The sequence below is a fragment of the Pteropus vampyrus genome, unplaced genomic scaffold, assembly GCF_000151845.1.
Source record: "Pteropus vampyrus isolate Shadow unplaced genomic scaffold, Pvam_2.0 Scaffold127, whole genome shotgun sequence".
Taxonomy (NCBI): Eukaryota; Metazoa; Chordata; class Mammalia; order Chiroptera; family Pteropodidae; genus Pteropus; species Pteropus vampyrus.
Window position 1 is genome coordinate 1,144,669 of NW_011888908.1, and position 14,102 is coordinate 1,158,770.

The 14,102-nt window shown below is 45.9% G+C and overlaps 1 long non-coding RNA gene across 1 annotated transcript in view; it reads left to right on the plus strand.

Annotated features, from left to right (window-relative positions):
- The first annotated feature begins 1,319 nt into the window (after positions 1-1,319).
- LOC111744096 overlaps positions 1,320-14,102 on the plus strand; it is a 32,561-nt gene continuing 19,778 nt past the window's right edge. The window contains exon 1 of the long non-coding RNA XR_002782001.1: positions 1,320-1,395. This is a non-coding gene — a long non-coding RNA (uncharacterized LOC111744096). The remainder of the gene's footprint in view (positions 1,396-14,102) is intronic.

Sequence of the window (14,102 nt, forward strand, 5' to 3'; positions counted from 1 at the left end):
ATGGGAGAGAAATGAAAAATTAAAAAGAGGCTCTTGGTGTTGAAAAGGCATTTTTCTAGGAGAAAGCAGGATATTTTAGGAAAATTGACTTAGGGTTCAGATACCTCTGGGTCAGCAGTCTAACTCCGTCTTGTCTCCAGCCGTTTTTCCTAGCCCCTAAGAGCCTTTCCGTTGCTCATTCTAAAGTAATTATACTCAACTTGTAACTGATGGTGAATGTTACTTGAGAAAATATATGCAAAACTAGATTTGAAGATCTCTAGTTTTAGAGGAAGTGAGAAGCACAGAAATAAATTTTCCAGGAAGGAAATCAACAAATGCATGGAGCCATGCAATTAAAGAAGGGGAAATTTTGTCAAATGGGCTTTAAAACGACAGTCTTATCACGATTGCCTCTTAAACGTGCATACGTGTCTGTTTGTTTTTCTTTACCACATAAATGGAAAGGACCCATTTGCAAAAACACAAGCAATAAGAATGAAGAGCTTTTACGAGTAAAGGCGATTTTATTTATTTTTGGCTGTCTCTGCCTTCTCAGTTATTGGTAATTTTATTAATGCAGTTTTAACACAGTTGATTATATATCCAGCTCATTTATTATTTATAGGATCTATGTGGTGTTATTCCCTAGCTGATTTCTCAAGGCTTAAACATTCTTCACCCCCTTGGGAAATAATTGTAGTTCTTAGGTGCCTTTGTTTCCTGTTTTCTTCTGGCCAGTGTACAGCTCACTCTTACAGAGGACAGAGCTGGGGACCCAAGTCTGCATTAGACTAAATCCTTTGATTGCTTCCCTGCTTCTCTTTCTCAAGTACAGATGATATTTTGCCTCATTCACTCTGAAGGTGACCCAGATGCTTTTCTGCAAGGCTAAGAGCAGAGACCTCACTTCCTCCTGGAAAGGACACATGGGGCTGCCGAAATATGGCGGCCGTTTTGGAGGCTGAGAACAATCCAGTACAGACACCTGTGTGGTTCTTCTGTGGATAGTGTCAGCCCGGTTTTCCAGGAGCATCTTACCTGAAACTTCTCTTTCTGCTTTCCCACCGGCAATTTATGACCACAGTTATCGGCCATCTATATAACCTCTTTTTAGGTTTCTGAATATGGATAATTCAAAAGTAGGCCCAGATGGCTTAGATAAGATAGATACAAGGCCATGATGAGTATCAGCCCGTGGCAAAATTGAAAGATTGATTTCCATACTTTTAAAAAAAGTAACAAGAAAGCATCTCTAATTTTTTTCCCAAAGTTACAAGAAGATCTCTAATCTGAAATACTGAATGGTTTTGTTTTGTTTTGTTTTGTTTTTAGAGCAAATCAGAAAATAAGTGTGGCTGCGTATGGTGATGAAGTTTGAATGGAATAGTCTTTTGAGGCGAAATTATCAGAAAGGTAAGAATATTTCAAAGAAAAAGTTGTATGGAAATTATGAAATCCATCATGCCCGTTTATTGGGCAAGAAGTCCCGAGGGTCTGAAATGTTCGTCCTAGAAGTTTATGCTTGAAAGATAAACTCAAGCTGTGTGTTTTCCCGGAGGGGCTGGCTCAGCCATTAGGCCAGCCATTAGGCCAACCGTGGACTCAAAGGCCCAGACTGTCAGCCTGCCCAGAGCTCGTCTTCCTGGTGGGACTGGCCTTAAAACGCAATTAGAGGAAGTGTGTCCAGATCTTTAAGTGTTTGACTGGGATCCTGTAGCGTGGGCCAGCGAGGATGAGGGTAGCAAGAAGACCCTAGGCTATATTCTGAAGAGAGAAAGATTGTTCACTTGGATCGCAGCATATCTAACATTTAAACACACTCAGCCATGAACTCGTAAAGCCCCTCCCTGCCACCATTTTTTAGATGCCCTCGCCTCGTGAGGTTACAGCGGCCAGTGGTGTAGACCCCTTCCCAGGCTCCTCCTCGATTTGCAGAGCCTCTAACGTGTCTTTTGTGTCTTTTTTCTCTCTCTCTGTCTTTTCTCACTTCTGATGCGGATTAAAGTCTATACTCAGAGCTCGCTCCACTAGTTTAAGGACATTTGATCCTTCAGTATTTATCCGTTATTGGCTGTGTTTACCCAAGGGAAAATTAAGTGCAGGGCCTCAGAACAGTGCGGCCAATGCACACGCTGATCCCCGACAGATGTTGGTCCATAGAGCAGGAGAAGGGGGGCTACGTCACTCGCCTGGGAAGCGGCTGGAGCAAACTCGCTGGCCCTGCAGGTGCCCGGGTGAGTGGCCTGCGATGCTGAGAAGAATGTCTGGTGCCGGGACTCTCCCGAAATATTAGGGTTTTCACACACACGCCCCGGCCAGCTGGCAAGGGATTCTGAGCAGGAGTGCCTTGTCGGAAAATCGTGGTTCTGAGAGGTTTCCATCTCAAGTGTATGTTACTGGGCTTTCAAGTTTAACTCGTGTTTTCTATAAAAAGTAAAAGCTAATTTGTGTTTGTCACTAAATAATCTGATTTCTACATCTACCCAAGTATGGTCTTTTTCTCAGGCTGAACGAGTATTAGGCAAAATGACTTTTGTGCATGTAGCTGGAGGTAGCGCGCGTGCTTGTATGTGTGTGTGTGTGTGTGTGTGTGTGGTCTTGTGTATACTTGTGGTCCAAGGAAGCCCTTCAGGTTGGTTTTGGTAAAAACGCTTTGTTTCTGATTTGACCTTTTTCCTGATGGCTGTCACAGGAGCCTCTGAGGAGGGCGGTGTCCTCTGTGTGCACGTGCTGCTTCTCCGTGGCCCTGCGCCCGTGTGCGTGTGCGTGTGAGGTGCAGACGGTCCCCTGCCCCGAGAAGGCCTCGAGGGCCAGCGGTCTTGTTCGCCTGCGCGGCCCCTTTACCTAGAACAGCGCCTGTCACACTGTGGGTGCCCGCGCTCCCCCGAAGGCACACCCCTGACGCAGGCGGGGCGCCCAAGCACCCCATGTAATTGATTCTGTGTTTCTTATAACAAAAGGGTAGAAACCCTACGAGGGCAGTCACGGCCCTGAGACTGTGCGAGTACTTTAGGAAAACCTTATTTTCATTGTGTGTGGAAAATCCTTGTTTTTCTCAACCGCCAGCCGTTATTGATACAGCATTGGTCTAAATTTCCATCAACATCATATCTGACCCAGACGCCCTCCTAGGACAGCGGCTGTGACAGCCCCGAGGTGTCAGCACGAAGCGCGGCCACCCTGGAGCCAGTCCGCCTGGGGCCGAGCCCAGGCCCCGCCCCTCCCTGGCTCACCTGACCAGGTCGCCTCTCTCTGAATCAGTGGTCCGGGCGAGGATTAAATGAGTCGACCCGTGTGAAGTCCGTGGGGCTGGGCCTGACGTCGGCTCCATTCCCGCTGCGCATTAATCATCCATCCCGTTTTATCAGCGAGCTCGCTGGTAACCTCTCTCCTTCCGTCACGCCCAGGGGATGCGGTGAAGTCCAAAGGGAGTCTGCGAACTTCTCTCCTCCGGTGACGCAGAACGGGGCGCTGTCCCAGGCAAGTGCTGGGGCTTTCTGAGAACCCGGGTCTCTTCCCTGCCGGCCCGGCCCGGCTCTGACTCTCCATCCCGGGCCCTCCCGGGCTGCCCCTGCCGCCCCCCGCCCGCCGGCCCCTGCTGACCCAGTGGGCACCAGCCCACACCTCCGCTCGGATCGCCCGGGCCACTCGCCCGCTCTTCCCCGGTCACTAAGTGGCCAGAGGCTCCTCCTGCAGTTTTAACTTAGAGGACGCGAAGCAAGGGCCCCCTCGCTCAGGGGACGCCGAGGCCTCACTCTCCTCGGCTCCTGGGACACAGCAGTGCCCCCAGCAGCCGTCCCTGTGTTCTAGCGAGGGGAGCGGAACCTTGCCGGACGCGATTCGTGGAGCGTGCGGTTCCTGGCGCACCCGGGTTTTCTCGGGGCGGCGCGGTAGGCCCCGCCGTGGAGAACTCACGTCGTCACGCTGGCCTGCGTTCTTCCTCCCGGGAACGGCCTGCAGGGCGCCAGGGGCACAGCGAGAGCCGGAGCTGGCCTCGGGTCGATCCCTTGCTCCCAGGCCCCACTGCCCAGCATCGCCGGAAACTGTGGCGCCGTTTGAAAGGCGATTAGGCACCATGGTTATAGGTTCAGGCTTCGGAGCCAGACAGAACTGCTTCGCTGTGAGTCTCACCATCGCTTACCGGCAGAACAACCATCGATTAGTTATTTAATCTCTCTGAGCCTCAGTTTTCTCAGTTTCATAATGGGGACCATATAAGTATTTAGGTCATACAGCTCTGTGAAGATTAAATCAGGTTATTCAGACAAGATTTGACACAGAACAAAATAAACCGAAGCTCATGTTTCAAGTGACCTGTGTTGGAGTTGGAAAGAACTACTCGGTGACAGAATGGGGAAGACGCCCTCTAGAGGCCTCAGGTGGACCCTGACAGGAAAGGAAGAACAGTATTTAACAAAGCCTCCGCCGGGAGGACCGTGGCAGGAACATCCGGACACCTTTCGGCTCTTACACACAGCGGTAAAATGTTCAAATCATAATTTCTCCTAAGAATTGATCAGTGGTGTCTCCCACCGCATCATGAGAAACAAAGCTCTCGAAGTTTGCCTGTATGAAAGCGACTTCGGAGTAGGTGGACCTTTGCTATTTCCCTGGTGGCATTCGCCAAAGCACCAGAAGCAGGTGGCGGGCCTTTGCCAGCATGTTCCAAACTGTCAGTCCTCAGCACTTTTCCTGTGTCACAGGTGACCACTGACTTTGGCGTCCAGCCCACCCACACCTATGCATGAGTTCTAATGCAGTAATAGTTATAACTCCTCTTTCTGTTCCATCCAAGCATCTCAAAGTACAAGTGAACTTGGCCTTATTGTAAAAGTAAACTTGAAGTGCCTCAATTAATTCCAAAAGCAATTTCTAAACTAGAACCATGTTATTACTAAGAAATCATGTGCGACACAATTTATAAATGATTGTGATTTATCAATGGGTACAAATTTCTATTCTAATTAAGTTCACCAGTCATAGATTTGTGTAAATCAAAACAGTTCTTGAATGATAAACCAAATTAAACTGAGCTTTTAAAGAAATAAACACCCAAATACTCCTAGTACCTTTTCTCTTCAATCTTAATGTATATAATCTTATTTTAATCTAGACTCTGATTAGTATTTGCCTTTCTGTTTAGTCATTACCCTCAGTTGTGGACCTGGAGGTGCACTTAGCCAGAGTCAGTAGGGATGAGATAGGTGTGAAAGGAGTGACCCCCCCGCCCCCCTCCCCCGAAGAAGTCAGTATGTCATTTAGAACTTTCAAGAGAGCACGGCTAATATTTGTCCTATCTGGGCTGCCCCGAGCTGGGGTGGGCTTTCTCCAGGAAGCTGCAATATTGCACTAGGCCAGAGGCTGCCCCTTGGTTGCCTAGGAAAACCTAGCCTCCGAGGCATTATCTGAGAATATGGGGAGCAGAGTCAGTCCTTAGGGAGAAGGCACCCTTAGGAAGCAGGTAGAGGTTATAGGTCGAGGGGTTCAGAGCAGGTCTTCAGTGACGGTGAAGAGCGAGCTTGAAAGGGACATCGGACTGACGCAAAAGCCGGGAAACGGGGGGAAATGCTGAACCCGAAGGGCAGGCAGTATTTCACCAGGGCCAGCTCCCAGGAGTAAGCCAGCAAGGGACACCAGTGCTGAGCGCCAGGGCTGGCTACCACGGTGCACCCTGGCTTGGATCTCCTGGGCCCAGGGCCTATGCTCACAGGTACGACAGGATGTAGGTTTACTCACATGCCATTCAGCTGTACAATGAAATGCTACGTCTTTGTTTTTCTAAGCCGATCTAATCTCCATGGTCTCTACCTTCTGGATTGTGGGATGATCAGGGAGTTATAATTAAGTTTTAAGCTCACTCTCTTCCACTGTAATAGTTTGAGCTATCATGGTTTCTTTTGAATGACTCGGTCTCTCAGATAGCTATTTTGTAAAGGAACCGTGTTAGTTTGTCTTTGGCTGTGAGAGAGGGCCTTGAGAAAGAACTTGCATTCTTCCTCGCAGATAATATGAAACAAAACCTTTGATTAGGGCATCTCTACAAATGTAGGTTTTGTATGACTCTGCTGCAGGCTTCCCCCTCCCGCTCCCACTGGGCCCCAGCGTGTACTTCTTCGTAAAGGAGCCTGGGCCGGAGCATGGACCCTCTGTGCCCAGAAGACACTCCTCCTGGAGGGACATGCGAAAGGGGGCATCCGAAGCAGATACAGATTTTTTAGGATAGAATTTTAGGCCTCAAATTTCAAAAGTGAAGATTATTTTTCTCTGCACACTTCAAATGTCACTGCTGACTAGTCTCACAGACCAAAAATAAACTTCGCATCAGCCACGCTGTCTTTATATTCAGGGAGCCACACGTGGTTCCTGCGCCATCGGTTCAGAAGAACCACGGACAGGGCACTGGCGACCCTGGAAATAAAGAAGTCCCCAATAACTGTTTTGTACTAGAAGCTATATAGAATGGTGTACGTCATTGCAAATACACATACACAGCGCTTATGAGCATGTTTCCAAATTATGTTGCTGGTTTTTGTTTCTTTGTTTTCTTGGGCTCCTAGCATTTCCTCAGCTGGTGAACTTGGCCTGTGAACTGATTTTGAAGAAGGAGTTGGCAATGGCCAGGAGAGCGAAAGCGTAGTGTGCTCTAGTGAAATGGCTCACCAGGGAAGGGGCTCCAGGGTGTCCTTGGGAAGGTTACCCCCGAGGTGACATGAGAAAGCCGCTGGTGAGCTTTCGGGAATCAAGAAGGAACCCACGGCCCGAGCTCACGGGCCGGCCAAGGCCCGGGGAACTTCTGTTCTCAGCTGAAGACCCTGCCTTGCACTGTGGCCCCGAACGTGCACTGGTGCTGCCGTCACCAGGATAGCAGTCCGTGCAGTGGTGCGCTCCCCGGCCAAGGAGATGTGCCCTCAAGGGACAGGTGACAATGGCAGTCACTGTGTCCACACCCCCCAGGTTGCTGTGTCTCTCACAGGGCCATGCGCACACACAGCTGCTACTAAGGATAAATCTAATTGATCGAGCAGCATATTGTCCCCAGCATGCCACTGTGTGCATCAAATGGCACGTTCTCCTTCCCTTCCTGCCTGGTCCCTCAAATCTCAGTTGGGAACCTTTTCCTTTGCTTTCAAGTTCCAGAGCAGGTGCCTGGCGGGGCCGGTGTTTCAGCGTTTATCACAGAGATTTAACTCTGCATCTCCTCTCCTGGGCAGCGTTGTCTCGCTCCGCTCCCAGATCCCCATTTCCATATCAGCTGTGCCTCAAATAGGGCCCCCCACACAGTGAGCACTCGCCAAAGTTTCTTATTGAATTAGTATGCAAGAGAAAGAGCAGCTTATTTACTTATTTAGCACATACATTTCTCTCAGCATGACTGTCAACCAAACTTTTCTTCTTTCTTCCCCCGCCCCTACTGTAGTCAGGACCCCCTCACTGTACGCTATGGACATGCGATCTCCTGGAGGGTACGCTTGATCACCCCCACAGCGGATCAAGACTACTCCTAGTCCCGTATTTCAAGTGATAATTTTTCTCGATCATGTGTGAAATGCGCTTCTCTGTGGAGGAATCACTGTTACAACTGTTCCCGTGGTTCACACCTGCAGCAGGAAACCTTTTCCTAAGACACAGTGACATCCATAATCTGTGAAATCATTTTAGCCCAGGTGGGTCTTTGTGTCCTTCGTTCACGGAGATTGTGTGAATCCGGGTACATATGTTTCAACAGCAACTATAGCGCAGCTGAGAAAAGGAATTTTGAGTTGTGTCTTTAAAAATCATTCTTGCATTTGTGAGGAGAGAGAAAGGGTAGAACAGACAACAATCACTTAGCAGATAAGAACGTAAAATTAACTATTCCCTTGAAACAGTGGAGCGCATTCACCCCTTTTAATTTGGCCCAAGTAGCAGTTGTCTGAAGTCAGCTTCCAATCCCAGTGTCCTCAGTGAAGAAGGAACTGACTGTGGGGTTTATTCCAGGCCACTCATGTCCTGGCAGAAAACTTGGTAGGTTCTTTCCACAAACGTGTGGACATAGGGGAAGGTAATGTTGACTGATGAACATCTTGGCAGGTAATTATGAGAAGATGCAGGTTATGTTCTGAATGCCTAAGGCATCTTAGGAGAAGAGACACAGTGGGCTTGCCAAAGGGGATGGCTTCTGAGTTGAATTTGGAAGCATGAGGAGGGGTTAGCAGGCATAGCTTGCAAGGGGCAGGTGTTCCAAACATAGGGCACAGCTCGTGCAAATGCAGGAACGAGAGACTGAGGTGGCACACGCAGGGGAGTAGATCTGAAATGCTGAAACACTGCCAGAAGCTCAGTAGGACGAGGGTAAGGACATGGGATATACCTGGAGAGCGGGCCGGAAACCAGGTGAGCAAGGACCCAGTATCAGGTCCTAAGGACTGAGCAATTGATTTCGTAGTGAAAGAAGAGCTAATTGAAGATTTTAAGCAGGAAAGTCACATTGTTGGGTTTTTGTTATAGAAAAATAACTTCGGTGATGAAATGGGGCACACACGTAATTGAAGCAAGACTGGAGAAGACCCAGCAATGCCACTTCCAGGTATATGCACCTGAGAATATTCTTCACACATAGATGAGAGACACACAGCCAAAAAGATTCTTTACAGCCTGTGCAATAGCAAAAAATTAGAAACAATCTAAATACTCAGTATCAAAGGATTGATTCTATCAAATACTGCAGAGTCACATGGATTAATGTATTAACACATTAGTGGTGTAAATGTGATCTTTTTTTTTTTTTTTATGGCAATATAGACTGCCCTTAAAATAATGTTGAACCAAAAAACCCAAGAAAAGTGAAAATTTTTGTATGGTATCATTTATGTAAATTTGTAAAACACAGAACCAAATAACATTTGAATACATATGTGTGTAAGTAAAAATTTGTAAAGGAACTGGAAGATATACACGAATGTCATGGTAATGGAAGCCTGAGGAGGAGGGTAGGGTAGGAAGAGGGTGGTGAATAAAAGAATCTCCAGCTTTATCTGAAATGCAATATTTCCTTTAGTTTTTAAAGGAGAATATAGGATTATATTACCTGTGTAATTTTCCTAAGGGCATAATTAGGGAAAAAAGGGTCTGATAGCAAATGTCACACAGTGTTAATAGGTATTAATTCTGGGTTGTGGGTGTTTGTTAAATTATATTTTATATCATTTATACTTGGAAAAATGAATATCTCCTTATAAGTAAAAAAATAAGTGTGTCGTGTATGTGTGTGTGTGTGTGTGTGTGTGTGTGTGTGTGTGTGTGCGTGCGCCAGCACATACAGTGACCAGAGAAGTCTGAGACCCCAGAGTCTGATGAGTGTAAAACCAAGAGATGTGAAAGTTCGAGAAGAACTGTCAAGGAGGTCGAGATTACAGCCGGAAGGAGTCGAATCGATGTGTGACTCGGCAGGTCATTGGTGGCCTTAACCTGGATGATGTCAGCCTAGTATTGTCAGAGGAAGACAGACGGCAGTTGATTAAAAGAGAGAGTGGAAGATGAAGAGGTGACAGTGAGTTACTTCTGTTTCCATACGTTTGCCCATAAAAGGGGAAGAAATCGCTGGGCTAGTGCCTAGAGAAGGTATAGGGTTAAGGAAGATGGTTGTTACTTTTAAGAGTAGGGAAACTTGATGTTGTTTACCTGAAACAGGAAAAATATAACGAAGAGGGGAGGATGAAGATGCGTCTGGGAGAGGGGATAGTTGATGGGGCTTGCTAGGGTTAGGAAAAGAATGGGATCTGTGGTGGGAAGGTGGGATCCTGCGGAGGACTAGCAGTGGCGGGGAGTCAGCAGAGACTCGGGGTTGCGGGAACGGGCATGCAGAATGATTTTGAGGACGTTCGGATCACCAGCTTCAATTTTTTTAAATCGAAACCTAAACCATAATTCTGCCTTTATTGAATATTATCACATAGAGAAATGTACATTCTGTAAAATGTCCATCTTTAAAAATGGACGTTCTCGTATGCAGGTAACTACTCATCTTCTTGTCATTAAAAGAAATGATCAAAAGTAGTAAAAATATTCTTCTGTCAATGAGATCAATGTTGGTTTCTACAAGTATAATGAATATTAGAAAGAAAAACAGATTACCAAGTAATGTAGATAGGGATGTGCTTTTAAATGAAGCATTTGTCCTTAGTTCATGGAGGTTGGGCCTACTCTACACTGATACATCATATAGGAAATCAAATCAAACATACTGTGTTCTACCATGTCCTACGCACATGAACTACTTCACAGAACTACAGTTATGCAAAACTCTTAAACGATCTCCTGCCCCTCTTCGCCCAACACCCCCCCACCCGATGAATTAATGTGGCATTTCACCTAATTAACTTAGTTGGTGAGTATTTTAGCATTGTTTTTTTAGTAATACCTTCCTCTTATAATGCAAATACACTTGTAAATATTATCTATTGACTTCATTCATTCAAGAATACTAATGGAGCCCCTAATATCAAAACCTCTTATAATAACTGGATTTTCAAGGATCATAGAATTCCAGGATTGGAAAAAAGGTTGGATGGCTTCTATCCTCTGCTTCAGCTTCCAATCCATAGGGCGAGTCCTCACTGTCCACTGAAAACCTGGAGAGAGATTAGAACCACAGTGAGTGAATAAGGAACCAGCAAAAACCTGCGTTTTCCTCTTTCTCTAACTGAGGCAATCGTGTATGACTTATTGCCGCTGTCGAATATGCTAAGAGCAGCAGTAAGCATTTATATCCGTTCATTCAGCGGGAGTAGCTGGGCGTGTCTTTCTTGAATAAATGCGCAGTGCTGCTCAGAGAGGGCAGTTGCTTTCATTCTACCCGCCTGTCTCACCGCAGTTCCGGTGTCCGATTAAAGCATTCCACCTCCGGGTTCCTGAAAAGGAGTCGAGAGGGTGGAAGCTATGAGAACAGCAAATCCTCACTTGGGGGGCGGGTGTTTAACACCAGCCGGAATGTCTTACAATAATTGGACTCCAAATCTCGAGTGCAAAAAGGAAGAGTGAATCAGTCAAATTTTCAATTCAGAAGTTATGTCGTGAGTTTGCAACCCTCAACTCTTTATTTACATGTGAAAAATTAAACTTTTGATATATTAATTTCAGTCAAAATTCTTACAAAGTTGTGCTTCCAGACAAATTGCACTTCTTTTTCCTAGCAGATCTGATGGTTTGGAGAAGCAGAAGCTGACGGTAGATTGCCCTTTTATTTGGAAAGAGTTTTCATACTGTATTTTTATAGAGAAGTCCTGGGTAAGTTGCATATTTGAAAATTGTTCTGATTATTTTCACACATTTGATACAATGTATTTTACCTTTTTGCATAAGAAATAAAGTTATAACTTTGTTAATAAAAGGCTAATTAGTTAAGAATGTGGAGGTAAATCTTTAATTTCCAATAAGTCACTTTTTAGGAGGGAAGGAACAAAGGTTGCAAAGCCAAGAGTTACTGTGCACAAAACACCATCTAGTGACCAGATTGAGTAACTGCATGCCCACAACCGTAAAATAAAAGCAGAGCCATTAAAGCACCAGATGCAGGAGCTGGCTCGGATGTGCTCACTGTTCCATCAGCTTCAATGTCACTGTCAGATGGGAGTGAAGAATAATTCTTCAGTAATTAATTTTAAGCCCTACCCTCACCACCTTTCAGTAAATTAAATTCTTAAGGTCTCATGTTTTTAAGTACTTTCCCCCTTTTAAATTTGACTGTTTCAAATTGACTTGATAATCATATTAAATTGTAAATGACTGATGATTGACCTCAAATGTCCTCTTCCCAAGATGTATTTAAATTTCAAAAGACAGCAATCTACTAATCAATACAGGGATCTGATGGGTTAATTGGTCTGCCACTATTTTGGATAAAGGAAATCTCCTCAATCTTTAAAATAATTACCCATTCATAGCACGACATTTCTTCTGGATGGATGACATGGCCATCTGAAAACCACTTGGACCCATCACCCAGGCATTAAAATTGCTGGCCATTGGTACTTTTCTCTTGTTTAAGAGGACATTCCGTGTAAAGCAAAACACTACAAAATTAGGTTGATATGTGTTGACACTATGTATTACTATGTGCTATTTCTTATGCCGCAACACAATTTTTTGTCATTGCTTCATATCCAGAATACAGCTTCCTAAAGGCTAAGAGATGGCTGATGCCTCATGAAGAATGAGCACATTTCCCGAGTCCATCCAGACAAGCGTATTACAATTTTTATCAGATGCAGGTTTTCCTTCCCCACCTGCTGTACAACCTGCTCATTCAGCATGCTTCTGCACACTTCTACGGCTCAGAGTAATGACATTGTTATCACTGGGGGCATCCCTACTATTTATTAAGAAAATAGTGTCCACAAACTAGATGGTTAAATAAAATATAGCAGATCTCTTTGCTAGACTACCTTGTAAACAGCAAAAGCAAATTGTATAAGAGTATTTAGTGACATAGAAAAATGCCTCCAATATACTTTGGTGAAGTTTTTTAAAACCTTATAGCTATTCTCTGTTTGATCCCAGGTTTGAAAAATATTTTTTTATATCTGTATAAAAAATACTGGAATGATAGTCAATATTTATCATAGTTATCTGTGGATGGTAGAATTAGGGAATACGTTTTATTTTATTTCCTATTTATCCTCACCTGTCTTTTCCAAAAGTTTAGCTACTATTTTTGCCAGGTTGTGTTAATGTCTACAATTATTCACCCAATCTCTGTATTCTTTGCACTTCACCATGTGGTTTTGTAGCTTCCCCAATAAAAAAGAATATTTTGGCCACCCCTTGTATTTGGGTCCACCCTTGCGACTTGCTTTGGTAGGTGAAATGTTCAGGCCAGGAGCAAAGGCCTGAACAGCGGTGTAGGGTTAGGCCTGCCCCTTGCGCCTCTGCCATGTGCATGAGAAGTGTGGCCTAAGCTAGCCTGCTGCAGGAGAGTGACAGGTGCAGGGAGCAGAGGCAAGGAGAGTGAGCTCAGCTGTCCCCTGCCTCGCCGTTCACCTTTGTCTTTGGCTGAGATTTTGTGGCTGATTGTTCTGAAGCATTATTGTAGCAGTAGCTATTCAATTCACTATTATCACAAGGAAAAAGCTTTACGTGTGATCGCAGCCGACAGTGTCCAGTGTTAACTGTGGAGTCGAAAAGAGAGACTCACAGATGGAACGGATGTGTCCTCACTGCGAAACGAGTACAGCGATGCTTATTCCCGGGGTCCTCCCCACGCTCGCATGGGCTCCTCAGACAGTGAGAGCTTCGACGCTTCGACCCCTGCGGGCCGGGTGTGTAGCGATGGCGAGGACTCACTTGCTTTTCCCGGGATTCGTTCCTTTGCTTCTCCTTTCGGTTATTACTGAGGAAATTTATCAGGAATGTATTCTTTGTCAAAGAGGTCACTGCATTATTTTTCAACTTTCCATGTTCGAGTTTCACCCTTGCCCTTCTCTCTCTCTCCTCTTTTCTTTCCTCTCTCTGTGGTTTTATGACAACCGTGAGATAACAGAAAGAGGCAGCAGTTCTAGACGGTTCTTTTCAAAGACCACTCCTTTCGAACACCTCAATTTGGTACAGGACTATTTCACTACTTTTCTCCCCAAAAGTGTTACTATGTGCCGCCTCTGGTTTATGGGGACCCAGTGCCTTCACACCCATAAGATTCACGCGCAATTTTCAGACTTGTCCACACTAACAGCCAAGCCGAGTGCAGCGAATCCAGTCACCATCCCACTCTCCGCTCGCCAAAGCGAGTAGGGTTTTAATGGAGGTGGAGGACTCGGAACTGAGCCCGTGGGTCGTGAGGGATTACTTTTCACAGGGAGCCAGGTGTCAGGACTGGTCCTGGGTTGTCGGCAGTGCGGAGGAACCAGCCGTCTACCGCGAGAGCCCTGAGCTACTCCATATCTAGACACTTGATCCACAGAAGGAACTGTAAGCCACTCAGGACCACACGAAGAAGCTATGATGAAGGACAGAAAAAGACGGCCGCCGCGTCATGGGCCTTCGAGCAGGCTGACACTACCTGGTCTTCTTTCCTCCTCTGCACCCAACCTCCGAGAACAGACGTAGGAAAGAAGGAGTCCATCCCACCGCCACTCCGGGCCCCTTCA